Genomic DNA, 15337 nt, shown 5'->3' with positions numbered 1-15337 from the left:
TTAACTTTTAGAAATATTTTCTGACATGTACCAACTGATTACTATCAAATCTTCTAATAACGATTTGTCTACTTAAACACATTAATATTAATACTTTACACATGTCGTTCAAAAGTTCTATATACAATTTATAAATTAATATTAATAGATGCTCAGTTGTAGGCAACACTAAAATACTTATCAACATATTACATTTCTTTTTTATGAAGTTGAGCTATAATCCCTTTGATGCAAAGCTATTTGATTACCATCTTTCACATAATTCAAATCTCAGAATCTTCAAGGACAGCAGTATTCCCAAGTCACATTTATGTAAATAAATGATAGAAATATACATTCTGTATACATTGAAACTAATCTATAATATGGGTTTTAACCATCAGTCAGAGACTTTATACATGAAGAACCATGACGATAGAGACTGGTCAATTGTAGTTTCTTTTTTTTTTATTTTAGAGAATTACTTTACTCCTTATTCAAATTAAATGTTTTGTTGGCATTTTATCACTTCAAAACCTGTCACACAAAGAATATTCAGTTAGAATGAACAAAAGATATTACATTTAAATCTATACACTTCAAATTAATCATGTTTCACTTGGTTTAATAACTTTTGAAAATTACCAATAACTTAACCATTTGTTTACCGAAATATCAATGCACTTGGAGATTTAGATATTTGTACTTACCAGGTGTACTGTCTAACACAGATACAATTTCTTCTTGAAATTCAGTTTTTGTTTTGACGTTCATATTATTATAACAATTTGAACTATTCAAATCATTCTCATTGCTGTCACTGAACTTTGAAATAATATCACCTTCTAACAGGTCAGCAGCCTGTTCTGTTTTCTCATTGACAAATATGTTCTGAAATCAAATAACATGTAAAAGGTTAATCACAGATAATGTTATCATGATAGTCTTTGGACAATCAATTTAAAACATGAATATATAAAACTAATATACCTTATGCTTCAAACTTAAGACAAGAAACAGTGTGTCAGGTGTCCAAAGCAATCTGGATGAAACACTGTGTGTCATAGACAGGAGTGATGGATTAGCTATTTTCCAACTCCTGTAGATTGGTAAATCAAACTATAACATATTTTCAGTGGATGTACTTTACTGTACCCTAACTTAACATATCCAATTCCAAGAGAATTCATTAAGAAATTAATGATAATATTTTTTCCTTTTCTTCTAAAATAAAAGAAATTATTTTATCGAAAACCATAATTAGCTTTATTAGATTTTTTTTCTTCAAATTTGGTACATTGACATACATTTGCAGTCTGCAGACAGATGTTAAACTTGATTTAAATATACGCCACATTCACAAAGTTATTTAACAAAAGCCACTAAATTTTTACCAAAATGTTTTGTGAGTTTTCAGCTTATAGTTTTTATAACAGCTTCAACTAAAAGTACAAGAGCACTGTTTTACATTTTAGTTTGTCAGATTAAAAACACCTGATATAGAGCAGAAAAAATATAGTGGAAAACCATATGTAGAAACATAAGTATTAGTTAGGCCAAGCAATGTAGATTAACAGTTTCAGGCTATGGTTTTCAAAAGAATAATATAGTGGACTGTTATTATTCATTGTCAACTTTTAAGCAAAGATTTCCTAAACTTTATGTAACTTACCTGATTAAAAAAACATCATGTTATATTAGTTTTGGCAATTAATGAAGACAATGTTGTATCATACAGCTACATTGAGTACATGTTGATGATAACATGAAACTATAGTATGTATATCTTCAAAATATTTGCCAGTATTTCAGTAAACAATAAATGACTTTCACATAAAAAAAGTCATATTTTCCAGAAGTATTTTAAATAAACTAAACAAAACAAAAATCACTTATTTGTGAATATCCTGAGTACTAGTTTTGAATTGTCTATATGAAAAGTGATTTTTGTGTTACAATAAAAAATCTTTTCTACATCCCCAAATTCATTTCTGTAATCTCTTAAACCTCCTAAATACATTTGAAGATTTTATGTTCATTTAATTATCTAAAGTAGTTTTAAGCTTATAACAGTATACATCTATTTATAATTACATTTTATTGCTCTCTGAACCATGTCAAACTAAAACTACTGCCATAATAAGTTGTCACTTGTGGAACATGTAGCTCATGTTACTATATCAAATTATCTTATCCCCAAGTTGCTCATGTGTAGGCTTCATGAAACATTCTTATTATTTTATTTATTTTACATAATCTGACATTAACCAGCCAAAAGAAATCCCTACTTTTCATTTTAGTTAATTATATAATAATAGATAAACATGAAAAACAAGAAATAAAATATGTACACATGTTGTTTTGTTTTTTGTTTTTTTCAGTCAACCATTGATGAAGCTTAATCCTAACTTTGTGTATTAATGGTAGTAGTGCCCGAAATAATTTTTTTATACTAATGGAATGGTAGTAGTGCACTAAATAATTATTTAATTAAATAATGCTCCAAAAAGTAAAATAATAACATGTAGGAAGCAGGTAATTTCCTCTAATTATGATAATGTTTCTGTTTTTTAGTATGCAACAAAAGCCATTACAAATTGTCATGGGAATGAAGCTTCTACAAAAAGAACAATTGTCAGTTCTCTGTTCTGTACACAATGTCATATAATATGTGAAATTATAGGTGAAAATCCTTGGCTTTCTATTGGTTATAATGATACAGAATTAATCTTCTGAGACAACTACTGAATCCTGAGAGAAAGGATGCAACTGGTGGGTGTGGTAAATGGTATCTAATTTTCAACTGATAGCTCTGTAACCAAACAAAATTGAAGGCTATACAAATTATGGTTTGTTTGGACAATAACAATTTTACAGTGAACACTTTGCATTTAACTTCATAGTTATTGAAGGAGTGAAACATAAAATAAGGAATAGGATATACAAAGAAAAATATGTCACACTAGAAGAAATTCAGAATATTATAAAAATATTGTCTTACAACATAAAGAACTTTAATGTAATTACTATTAAAATATATATTATTAGCTAATATTTTATGCTACACTAATTGGTATAACATAGAAATTGTAGTATAACTAAAATGTTTAATGTAAGACATTGAAACCTGGTGACACATGCAGTCAAAAATAAGAGCTGCCAGAGGGTAAAGGGAATAAAATTGGCAGCCCATACTTAAAGCATTGTTAAGAATATTAGGGTAAATATTTATTCATTGGTTAGCTTGGCTACATATTTTGTTTTACTCACCATAATACCTAAAGCTAAAACAGTTTGGTCACTAATTTAATTTTATTTCTACCAGTTGCATGCACAATGTTTTGTTTTGTTTTCAAACTTAAGACACTTTTTATAAGATGTACATAAACAGTACTAAAATTATACATGATGACAAGAAACCCACTTGATGTAAAAATGTATTCTAAAAACTATTAAAGTACATATATTTTTATCTTTTATTGTGCAAGCCAACAAAACAAAAAAGTTGTGTATAGTGCCATATCTCACTAGCATACAACAATCATTATTTGAAAGAAACAATAACTACATTATTTCAATAAATTTATACAAAAACAGATTGAAAGTAAACAAACTTTAAACTGTAGTATCCTATAAAAACAATCATTCTAAACAATTCTCTCAACTCTTATGCCACTTTTCAACAAAAACTGCAAATTCTGAGATAAAATGTGCTGTCCTTCACATTGGTATTGTTGCCAAGTTCAATGTGAGCAATAATAATCTGATTAGTTATTCTAAGTATGCAAAACCCTGAAGTCAAACAGTCTGATAAAATCACAAAAAATAAAAAACAATTTTAGATAATCCATGTATGAAATAAGTCAGATCAAATAAAAATATTGAACCTGAACAATAAAATTTACAAAAATCAGACATTCAAATTATGACCAACATTATAGCTGATTTTACATATAATCTTAAAATTTCACACTGTTTAATATTATAGGTGATTTCACATAACTTTCAATCATTATGTAAATCATAATAGCTGATTTGAGAAACAATTCTATGAAAATGCATTTTCTACCTTATAAATGGCATGACACAAAATTCTACACATTTGCATCATAAATAAAACAAAAGCTCATTTGATGCAGAATTCTATTGATTCAAATTAGGTACACATTATGGTTTATTTTAAACATGGTTCTACATATTCATAGTGTAGTCAATATTATAACTGATATGACTCTACAGATTTACATGACATAATCATTGCTTATTTGACATGGGACTGTACACATTCATCTTCAGTTCTAAGAATTGTTTAAACAGAATCACATCAATAAACTATCTTAACTATTGTTAAGAGTTCTTATCACACAGTTTGAAAGCCAGAAAGATTAATTATAATAGTTATAGAACAATGTTTGCATTGTGTGTTATTACTATGTATCCTTACATGCAATATTTGATTAAATAAAAATTTAGTATATCTGTATCATTAGTGTAAAAAAAAGTAATTTGAAATTCCATTGAGAGAGAAAAACAAGACACAAGAAAATATGATGTTTCTTGTTTTTCATGTATATTCTCTACTTAAGATTTTAAAAGTAGCAAAAATTGAGCCATTCACGATGGTAACTTGAAATGAATGTCCTCTATGTGTTTGATAACGTGAAAGATGAAATTATTCATTTAACAATGCTTAGAGGTCATAAAACAAGAAAATTAGGTAGACCAGCCAATTACCTGTGGCGTCAGTGCTCACTTGGGGTGCCTGCAATTGATAGGGATGACATACATAGTGGCTATGAGTGAGTTGCAGTCTTTTATAGTAATCTGTGTTGAATTTTTTTTTCTAGTCCTAAAACAAAAACATGCCAAATATTCTGTGAACATCAAATCTGCATGTGACCTCTTCACCTTCATGTTTCTCCATTACACACAGCAAATTTAGCTGTCCAATTATTTTTCTGTACATTCTAATAGAGAAAAATAAAGTTCTTCATGACAAGAAATTGGAGCAAAAAGGGAAAATCATGACCCCTGTTGCAACTCTTCATGCACACACAAAATAAATTTCGGAAGTTGGGGGTTGCACATTGCATAATAAAAACATTTTTTCTGGTATCATTGATATAAATAAGAGTTTCATTGTTGTATGATTATTCCAAACTATAAACTATGTAGGATCAATAATTTTCCTGTTGCAAAATGCTGCCAATCTAGTATGAGAAATAATAATAAAAATCATGGCAGGTATTCCGATATAACATTTAGCATCTCACAAAGAGATGCAAAGCAATCGAGGGCTCAGAAGAGACCTTCTCTTCACCCTACTGCAAAGTTAATTTTAACTGAGTTAGTGAATAATGGCTGAACCGACAAGATTTAAAGTTAATGAGATTATGCTGCAATCTGGAGGCAAAGGTCCGTTATTGACTCTTAAAATACAAAAACCCACAAGAGGATAGGGATCTGTAGATCTAAAATCCTCAGAATTTGATGTCGGAGAAAATGAGAGTATCCCGAGAAAACCCACTTTCACGATCAGAGCTGAATATGAGAAAAGGTAATCTAAATTTATTTTATACTTTTTCATGGTGATAACAAGGTCACTTAAATGGATCAATCCCTTATAAAGTTAAGGTAAAGAAATAACAAATGAAATATAGTACTTTGATTAAAGAAAAAGAAAGAGTGATATTTATTTAAGAAAGAAGTATTTTCAAATTTCTTATGAAAATCACATTCCACTAAGAGCAGTAAAACACTCTGATTCCATGTATAGATATACACTGCTGGCCAAAATCTTAAGGCCAATGAACATAAAGAAAAAATATGCATTTTACATTGTTATACTCAACCCCTTATTTGAATAGAGCTTTGAAAGATAAAAATATTAAAAGGGAAAATAAAAATAAAAAACCTTTTTGGCATTTAATAGGAAAAATGTGAACATTTTGAAATTAGCCTAAATAGTAGCTGGTTAAAAATTTAAGACCATACAAAACAGAAGTCCTAAACAGCATAAGAAATGCCCAACAAGAGGTCTCAGTAGTGAGTTGCACAGCCGTCATTGTGAATAACTTCAAAAATTCGCTTTGGCATGGTCAATATAAGCATTTGCAGAAGGCTGGCTGGAATGTTATTCCAAGTGATGAAGATAGCTTCACGAAGATCATTCACTGTTTGGGATTGATGTCCATTTCTATAGACTTCCCTTGCCATCCACTCTCAAACATTTTCAATGTGGTTCAGTTTGGGCAAACATGCTAGATGGTCCAAAAAAATCACATTATTCGCTATGAAAAAGTCCTTTGTCCTGCAGGCATTGTGGATTGCAGCATTGTCCTGCTGAAAGATCCAGTCATTTCCACACAAACAAGGGCCTTCAGTCAATAAGAATGCTCTTTCCAATATGCCAATGTAGCCAGTTGCTGTTTGATGACCCTGTATAACCTAAAGGTCCATTATTCCATGGAAGAAGAAAGCACCCCAAACCATGATGGAACCTCCTCCACTGTGTCATGCAGAAAATGTCTCCAGTGGGTTATCCTTATCATGCCAGTAACGTTGGAAGCCATCTGGACCATCCAGGTTAAACTGTGTCTCATCAGAGAACCAAACCTTCTTCCACTTTTCTTCATCCCATGTTTGGCGCTTCTCAGCAAAGTTTAACCGAGCTGTTTTGTGGTGTGGAAGGAGGTGTGGCATTTGAAGATGTTTACAGTTTTTAAAGCCTTTCTCTCATAGATGCCATCTTATTGTTCTTGAGCTGCATTCTACTTCTGTAAGGGCCTTAATCTGGTTCGATGATCGGCTGATGTCTTGCTGGACAACCCGTAGAATCCTCCTGCTCAATGCCAGAAAAATTTTCTTGGGCTGACCACTTGAAATTCTTGTTTCATATCCCTCAAGGTCTTTTAAGAAATTTGCAACAGAAGTTTTATTATGCTCAATCTCACCAGCGATGGCACGTTGAGAGATACCTTGCATTTGCAGCTCAACAATTCTGCCATGTTCAAACTCTGTCAACTTTTTAGCCTCTGCCATGTTTTTATGCAATGTAACACAGGAGATGTCAGTGGAAGATGTTGACAATGCTAACGCTTGAACACAAATGACTAAATTTCGTTATGTGTTTACCAATTAATGCTTTGTTTTGACCAGCTAGTATTTAGGCTAATTTCATAGTGTTCACATTTTCCCTATTAAATGCTAAAAAAGTTTTTCATTTTTATTTTCCATTTTCTTATTTTCATCTTTCAAAGCTCTACTCAAATGAGTGGTTGAGTATAACAATGCAAAATGCATTATTTTTCTTTATATGCATTGGCCTCAAGATTTAGGCCAGCAATTGTATAATGACAGAAAAATTTTCATGAAAGTACTTAAATAAAAATATGAACTTTTTTGTGTAAAAAAGCCTTATAATATTTACTAAAAGACTGACATATTTTATGAAGGTACACTAAAATTGAAAGTAACAAAATGGAAACTATGGTGGTCACTAAGAGGTCAAAAAGTCACTGGAATTGACCAAGCTTATCACAAGAGAGACAAAAGAAAAAAATAATCAACCAACCATAAGCAGACCTGCAACAAGTTGAATCATAGGTGTGGTAAACAAAATATGTAATATCCTTGTAAAAGAGAATGCATGAACACAAACGTAAGTGCCAAGAAGTATATATCTTCCCCAGACAACAGTACACAACATAATCAAAATAAATTGCTGTTTGAACAGCAACACAGCTCACACATGTACTTGTGATTTCCACAAAATATTTGTTCAACTTTCACATACCTCATGCAGCAGAAGGAAGAAATGGGTAACCAAACTATTTCATTCCAACACATTGTGATCAAGACACTAGATGTAGTGCCTGCAGAGTTCTATGGAACTGAACTGTTTTTAAAAAGTGGTGGTAAATCATCACTCTATTACACTAGATGGAATAAACAAGGAATGTAGGTTGGAACATCACAACCTTACAACAGATCCTTTTATAGAAGAAGCTCTGCTGTATTACTATATAATGAAGAAAAGTCAGACTGATCATCACGATGTAAGGACTGAATTAATGTGGTGGTGTTCCGGATCTAATTTAATACAACATGCTAAATCACTACAAGTACCAGGGCTGATTCAACACAGGATAATAGAAATTTATACTCAGAAGAAGAATCTAGTATTTTATATTATTTTCTACACACACAATGAGATTTGCTTAAGTAATTAGTATAAAGGTTACAGAACGTTCCATGGAAGCATTAACAATTAAATATTTGTGACCTGACAATATCAGTGTTGCAAAAAAATCTGTAAGGAATTTATTTATAACAGTGTAACAAACCAGTAGTGAAGTTCCTAAGCTTGTAACTACAATCATGTAATGAAGAATTAGTCTCAAGAGAATGTCCAAAAAGACACATTACAACATATATTCTCTTCAATAACAGAACGGTAAATGTTCAGATCTACAACTTACCTTGGTTGTTTCTATTCTTCCATCAAAGTTATCTTCTTTCTCCTCTTTTATCATATCAAACTTCAAATTGGTATGTACAGATCTTTCTTCTAAATAATTAGCTTTTCCTGTAGCTAGAAATACAAACAATACAGACTTCTCTATAACAAGACACAATATAACTTATGCATTGATAAATTATAACAGAAATCTATACAATATAGTGAACTAATCTGGCCTCTTAAATAATTGCTTACATAATATACTGGTCCACAGAAGAGTATTAAATTTCAGTAAAGAGCAGGTTCTTAAAAAATTCCTGGGCTGCCATGCACACAGTTAGTTGAAATCCCAAATCATGACTAAAGAGACACTCAGGGTCAGAGACAAAAGCATTTTCCAAAATATTTTAGAAACAAAATCTCAATAGTGATGAGTAGTTGTTTAGTACAGTACATATACCTTTGGAGTTGAAATACACACAATCCTAAACTGATAAGCAAAAAACAACCACCTAAGTCAACAGACCCACATTAAAAAAGTGAAAAGAACTAGATGGTTTTCAGAATGTAAGTTCATTTCAATGAAAACATTTAATAAGAAAGTAAAAGAATGTAAGATGTAGATACTATCCCTTCCTAATCAGAATTATGAAAAAACCACAGAAGCATGGATGTGACATCTTTAACATCTCAAAAGTTTTGGAGAATGAACCACAATATATCCAACTCCAAAGATCATTCACTCTCTAATGGGTCACCATCACAGATGGTGGAATAAAACCTAAAATGACTGTAGAGGTACTGGCTCACTTCATATGTAAATAAAGCTGCCTAAACATAGGACCTCATGCTACAATAAAGATTTTCCAGCAATTGTTTTTGAAACAACTTAAGTTACCTTCACACTTTGGGAATCACCTTGTCTTCAACAAATAACATGAAAATTGGGATTTAGCATTTGTTAAACTTCACTTTAAGTTAGTAGTAGTGCATAGGTAACATTTTATTTTTATAATTTTCAAGACATAACTTTCAAAAATGTCTTTGATTTACTTATTAACTGAATTAATATAAATCTTTTTCTTTCCTTATGTAATTTTGTTGTACTAGACATTGTATTAATGTAACCTCAACTAAATTTTTAAATGTTATAAGATTTATTTCTTATATCAAACTGATGTTCCTGGTTTAAATATCAACAGGGTGGACTGTATTTTGAAATTCTAAAAATGTTGCTAGGTTGTGTTGTTAGAAATTTAGTTGAAGCAAAGAAACAGCTGAATGCAACAGTTTGGATTCTTAGAACTGTTGTAGGTATGCCTATTATTTATATTTATTTTAGATTCAGGAAGATGCATTGATGACTTGTGAATAGATAGCTTGAAATATTAAAGGTAGAGACAGGTAAAAACAAATTAAAAGGTTCATATTATGCTGATTCAAGAACTTAAATGGTCTAAAAATTGAACACTATGGACCAGTAAATCTGAAGAGAGAAATAAATATAATAACTAGAAAAAAATATAAAGTTCTTTCAGAATTTATGATAAACAGAAGTGGATAAAATTGTGGGAATATCCAAAAATTTGGCCCAGGACTGTGTGGCAAAAGAAAGAGGTTAAAAAAACAAAGTGCCCAAAATGTCAACTAAGTAATCTACATACAATGTGGATTGGTATAACTGGTATTCATCAAAGAAGAAGAACAGACCATATAATTAATTCCAATTCACAGAGATCTAAGTCATAAACCTCTTCTTCAAAACAGAAAAACCCATGCCCATAGAACCAACAGAAGTGATAATAATTAAGTAACAGTGTGGAAATTTCATGTGGCTGAACGAAAAACTCACAAAAAAAATCAATAAAATTTGAAAAAATAACAACAGGAAAAGAACTAAGTTATTTGTTTAGTTAATTATGCAAAAAATTAAATAAAAACAATTAAAAACTAAACACATTTTCATGCTAGAATACTAAATGCCAAAGTGAAACTTGAGCTCAAAAGTGTGAGGGAACCAACTGCACCTGGAGGGTGTATCTCACTTTTACTGGTGAACAGTTATTGCATGTTTATTTGCATGATACAGTTCAATTGCACTGTATGTGAACATGGAAGGATACGTTGGAATGTGAAGGATAGTGGTGAAAATAATCTGTGTATATTGGAAGAAGCACTGAACAAGAAAAGCTATTATATGAGAGAAGTCAGGTATTGTGTCAAAAATTTCATTTATTAGTTATGATTTGATCCAATGCTTATACATTTACAACAATAATGTAAGTTAATTACATTTTGAATGTAATTCTTTAGAAAGTTGTAACATGTTCAATTTTACATAATGGTGAAAAAAAGGGTTACTACCTAACTGATCCCTTGGCAACAAAAAGGCTATAGTGGAATGTATGTGTAGAAAACTTGGAATTTAGTAACCAAGTGCCAGAAAAGGAAACAAGATAAAAATGAAGTAGATCTTCTGAAGTTTGCTTAAAGGACCATCACAACAAACAATACAGGGAATTAATTAAAATACATGCATTAACTAAGTTACTATATTTGTGTTTAAATCTACATCCAGTGTTTCTTATTTCTTACTGATTGTTGCTTTACATAACAATGATGCATGTAACAGATCCCTTTTAAATCAACTGTCTGATCAAAATATGTGGATCAATGAGTGACAATAATGCATTTCTGGATTTCCTTCGTCAGACAAGGAATACAATATCAATTAAAGGAGAAGCTTCCAATATAGCTAATAACTTCTGTATAAAGTGGATAACTGGAAAACTTGGAAAAAGTATGATACTACTAGTACACTGCACCAAGAACATTTACAATTTAAAGTTATATCACAATGAATGAACAAAAAAAGTAAAGCAGTATAATTCTGTCTACAGACAACTTGTACATAAAAAATTATAGATAAAAGAATCTAACACTGAAGAAATCACACATGGAATCACTACTAACAATGCGAAATCAGATAATCCTTTATCCCACTAGTATTTACTTCACACTTTGAAAGTCCTTAGGTTAACCTCACTCACAGGTGCACAGAATAATATTAGGAAAGTGTCAATATATTCAAATTTATCTAATCAAAGACTAAAATAACCATGAGAATGAAAGAATTTGATTGGTATACACCTCTGGAACATGAAATAATATCACCTTTAACAAATGATTAAACATTTTGGAATGCCGTTAAATTAAAACAGATAAATTTTACACAATTTTTGCTGTTAAGAACACATTTAAATTCTAAACATATTTCCTTACAAACTGTTGTTGGGAAAGTTTCATGTTCATTTTTCTCCAACTTCACATGCAACAAAGCATCCTGTTCCTCTTCTGAAAACAGTTCAACCTTCATATTTGATACTTCCATAATTATATTGAGGCTTCACTACAAAAAAACAAATTGAGATTTAGATGTTTCATCCTTAAACATATTAAACATTTTTGAATAATTACACATCTCTAATTTTATATAATTTTGATAAATTTTATATAAAATTAAGTTTCATGAGTTCTACATCTTTATGCCAAAATGGTGACATAATTTAACAACAGTTTTGAAACTGTTTGTCATTAGAGACCAAGACAACTTTTATCAACAATTTCAAATACTTCAAACTGGTATGTAATGACTGGAAGGTAGCTTTTAATCTTCATACAAATTGCTATTAGATGTACGTAGTAAAAACTTTTCTTTTATTCAGAATATTTCACCAGGTTTACCTGGCATTATCGAAGGATATTCAAGAACCAGGTACACCAGAAGAAACACTGAGAATAATATAAACAACAGTTTTAGTACGTACAACAAATACAAACTTTTGTGAATTTTAAAAATACTGTTCTTTCTGATACTTAATTCAAGTATTTAATCTATTGAGTAAATATATACATATATTCAAAACTACACTAAGACATGACAATACTAGAACTACTGAAACATCTTGAAACCAAGTAGTGCTTGAACTGTTGATCATTTCTATCATTCCTTAATTCATGACTGAATTTCTATTACAAGATGATTACACAAATACAAACCCAACATCAGAAGCTTCTTAAAATATTAAAATATATCAGAAAGAAAACCAGACATTTTTGAAAACCTGACTGTTCATAATAAATTTAAAAACACTTCATACATTTTAACAAAAGCCATTATACCCTGCTAACAAAAATCTACTCACTTCATCTATGGAAACAACCTTAAACAACTTAGAGACAACATGAAAGTAAACAATATGAAAGTTGTTAAATGTTTTAATGATGAATATAAACATTATATTCAATCACAACTTCTTTTATATTTAACATGTATTTGACCTCTTTGTTTCAAATGAATGAGAGTTGTTTGACACACATATTCTTGATTACTAACTTGTAAACAATCTTTCAGAAATCTGTACTTGTGTGGACTATACCTTAATAATTTATCTAAATTTCAGTAATTTTAGAACGAATACATAAAAAAACTGTAAAAATACATCATAAAGCAACTTATCAACTGCAGATCATAACAAAGTTGTATATTGTTTCATACTATTTGCAAATCTTACCAAATTCTAATTTTAAAGGTAATGAAATTTGATATTTAGTGAAATAAATGAATACCAATATTTCAGAATGACCACTTATTTGTTCAAATATCTTCTACAAAGTTAAAATGTTCATCATTTGGTTAGAATTCATAAAAATCATTTTGAGAACTTCATGTACATTAACTTTGTATTTTCAAAAGGACAAAATTTTTTATTACATGAACAGTTTGTTGACGATGGGTTGTTTGTTCTCTGCTCACAAGTATCAAAAGCCCTTAGATGTTTCGACACTTTGAAGCCTGTATGGCCATTTACTATTCATTAACTTTAAGGTTAACGCAAAACTTATTTTGACAACTATTAATGTTGGACTTAAAAATTATTTTCTAGTTTTACTTTTTATAAGTTATAGTCAACAACAACCAATATCAACATGATAACCATTAAACCTTTACTATGGCATGGTTTAAATGCTGATACTACGACAATAGTAGGCGAATATGGCTTTGACAAAATATGGAAAGGAAACTCTATTACGATAGTTTATCAACACATCTCTCTTTACACATTAAATGCTAAATCACAATTTCAAATTACACGTCTATCATATTTCATTTTCACCAAAGACTAATAACAAGTTACGACTTTCCAATTTCATATACGTAGCTGTTATTTAACAGTAATTTATATCACTATATTATAATTTGTTTCAAGTTTTTATTTCATGATTCATTGTATGCTTACTCGTTCTCTGTCAGTATGTTTAAATATTTCGTATAAATCATATTTTTTCCAATGTAAGTTATCTGATAATAACAGTAATAAAATTACATTTTGTTTTACCACTGTATCACCACTACCACATTTCATCGAATTATTTCACATCTCCTTTGTAGTAATACAGATGCGTATGACGTAAAAATACCAGCGTCAAATTTCTGCCCTTATCAACTCTGATTAAGTTGTTTTGAACCAGATGTTTGTGAAGGAAAATGGATAAATTTATTTCTGTACAACTACTAACACACGGGTAGGCAACGTACTTTTCGTAGTGGCCACAACTGTGGCTAATGAAAACAACATTGGCCACACTAGTAAAAATATTAAAAAAGGATGTTAGTTTAATCAAAATAATTGCATTTCAACTAACCTTCAATGTGAAAATTGATGGGAATTTCATCAATAAGTTTCGTGAAATTTGGATTAGTATCTATACTCGATGAGCATCTTAGCTCAGTCTCTAAATTTTGTTATCAGCCCAAGATCTGTATCTCGACTTGAGAAAATCTAGCGAAGAAAACGTTGACTCACTCACCCATGTGGATCCAAACATAGAAAATGATTTTGAAATTGCTGTCTTTAAATTTTGAAAACTCTAATTTATCAGAATAGTGAGCCACATCTCTCTAACAGAACATTTTTGTTTACCTTTTATGTGATCTACACTTTGGAGAGTAAGCAGATCTTCTTCAAATCCACACTTATCCAAAGACTTGTTTGTTTGTTTGTTTGTTTTGGAATTTCGCACAAAAATACACGAGGGATATCTGTGCTAGCAGTCCCTAATTTAGCAGTGTAAGACTAGAGGAAAGGCAGCTAGTCATCACCACCCACCGCCAACTCTTGGGCTACTCTTTTACCAACGAATAGTGGGATTGACAGTCACATTATAACGCCCCCACGGCTGGGAGGGCGAGCATGTTTGGCGCGACTCGGGCGCGAACCCGCGAATTACGAGTCTCACGCCTTACGCGCTTGGCCATGCCAGGCCTATCCAAAGACAAAAGAAATGTAATTTCCCACCTGAAAGTTACTAAGTCAAATTGAAATGGTTCATGCAAAAACTTAAATATCAATTTCAATTTTTAAGTTTGGAGAAATGTGATTCAAAATTTTAAGATTTTTGATCCAATTTACATAGAGATCATCTTTAGCATCAGAGAAATTATTATTTTCTGGAAAACTGTTCAACTTTGCAAAATGTAGCAAATCATTCTTTTGCAATTGTTCCGCAAGGAGGTTTAGCTTTAATTGAAATTCATGAAAAAACTGTGATTGCTCACTTATTATTTTACCTCTTCCCTGAATCGACGCATTTAAATTGTTCAAATGAGCCATCATGTCGCACAGAAAGTGAGAATCACACTGCTATGACAAAGTTTCAATTTCGGAAAATTTTCAATCTTACTTTTTTTCAACAAGATATTCTTTTATTTAAGGAAGTGAAGAAGTAAATCGTTCCAAGATCTTTTCTTTACGTAACCATCTTACATTTCTAAAATCGTTTGTTTTTTTTGTTTTTTTTAATTTCGCACAAAGCTACTCGAGGGCTATCTGTGCT

The 15337-nt window shown here is 30.6% G+C and overlaps 1 pseudogene across 1 annotated transcript in view; it reads right to left on the bottom strand.

Moving 5' to 3' along the window:
* LOC143235719 (uncharacterized) overlaps nt 1-14327 on the bottom strand; it is a 44592-nt pseudogene extending 30265 nt beyond the window's left edge. The window contains exons 1-4 of the transcript XR_013019361.1: nt 14147-14327; nt 11723-11849; nt 8460-8572; nt 690-870 (exon numbers count right to left, since the gene is read on the bottom strand). The product of XR_013019361.1 is annotated as an uncharacterized LOC143235719 (transcript). The remainder of the gene's footprint in view (nt 1-689; nt 871-8459; nt 8573-11722; nt 11850-14146) is intronic.
* Nucleotides 14328-15337: the final 1010 nt, after the last annotated feature.

This window comes from Tachypleus tridentatus, chromosome 12 (assembly GCF_004210375.1).
Source record: "Tachypleus tridentatus isolate NWPU-2018 chromosome 12, ASM421037v1, whole genome shotgun sequence".
NCBI lineage: Eukaryota > Metazoa > Arthropoda > Merostomata > Xiphosura > Limulidae > Tachypleus > Tachypleus tridentatus.
The sequence above is the reverse complement of the archived record's forward strand: the minus strand, read 5'-3'. Positions and strand labels throughout refer to the sequence as shown.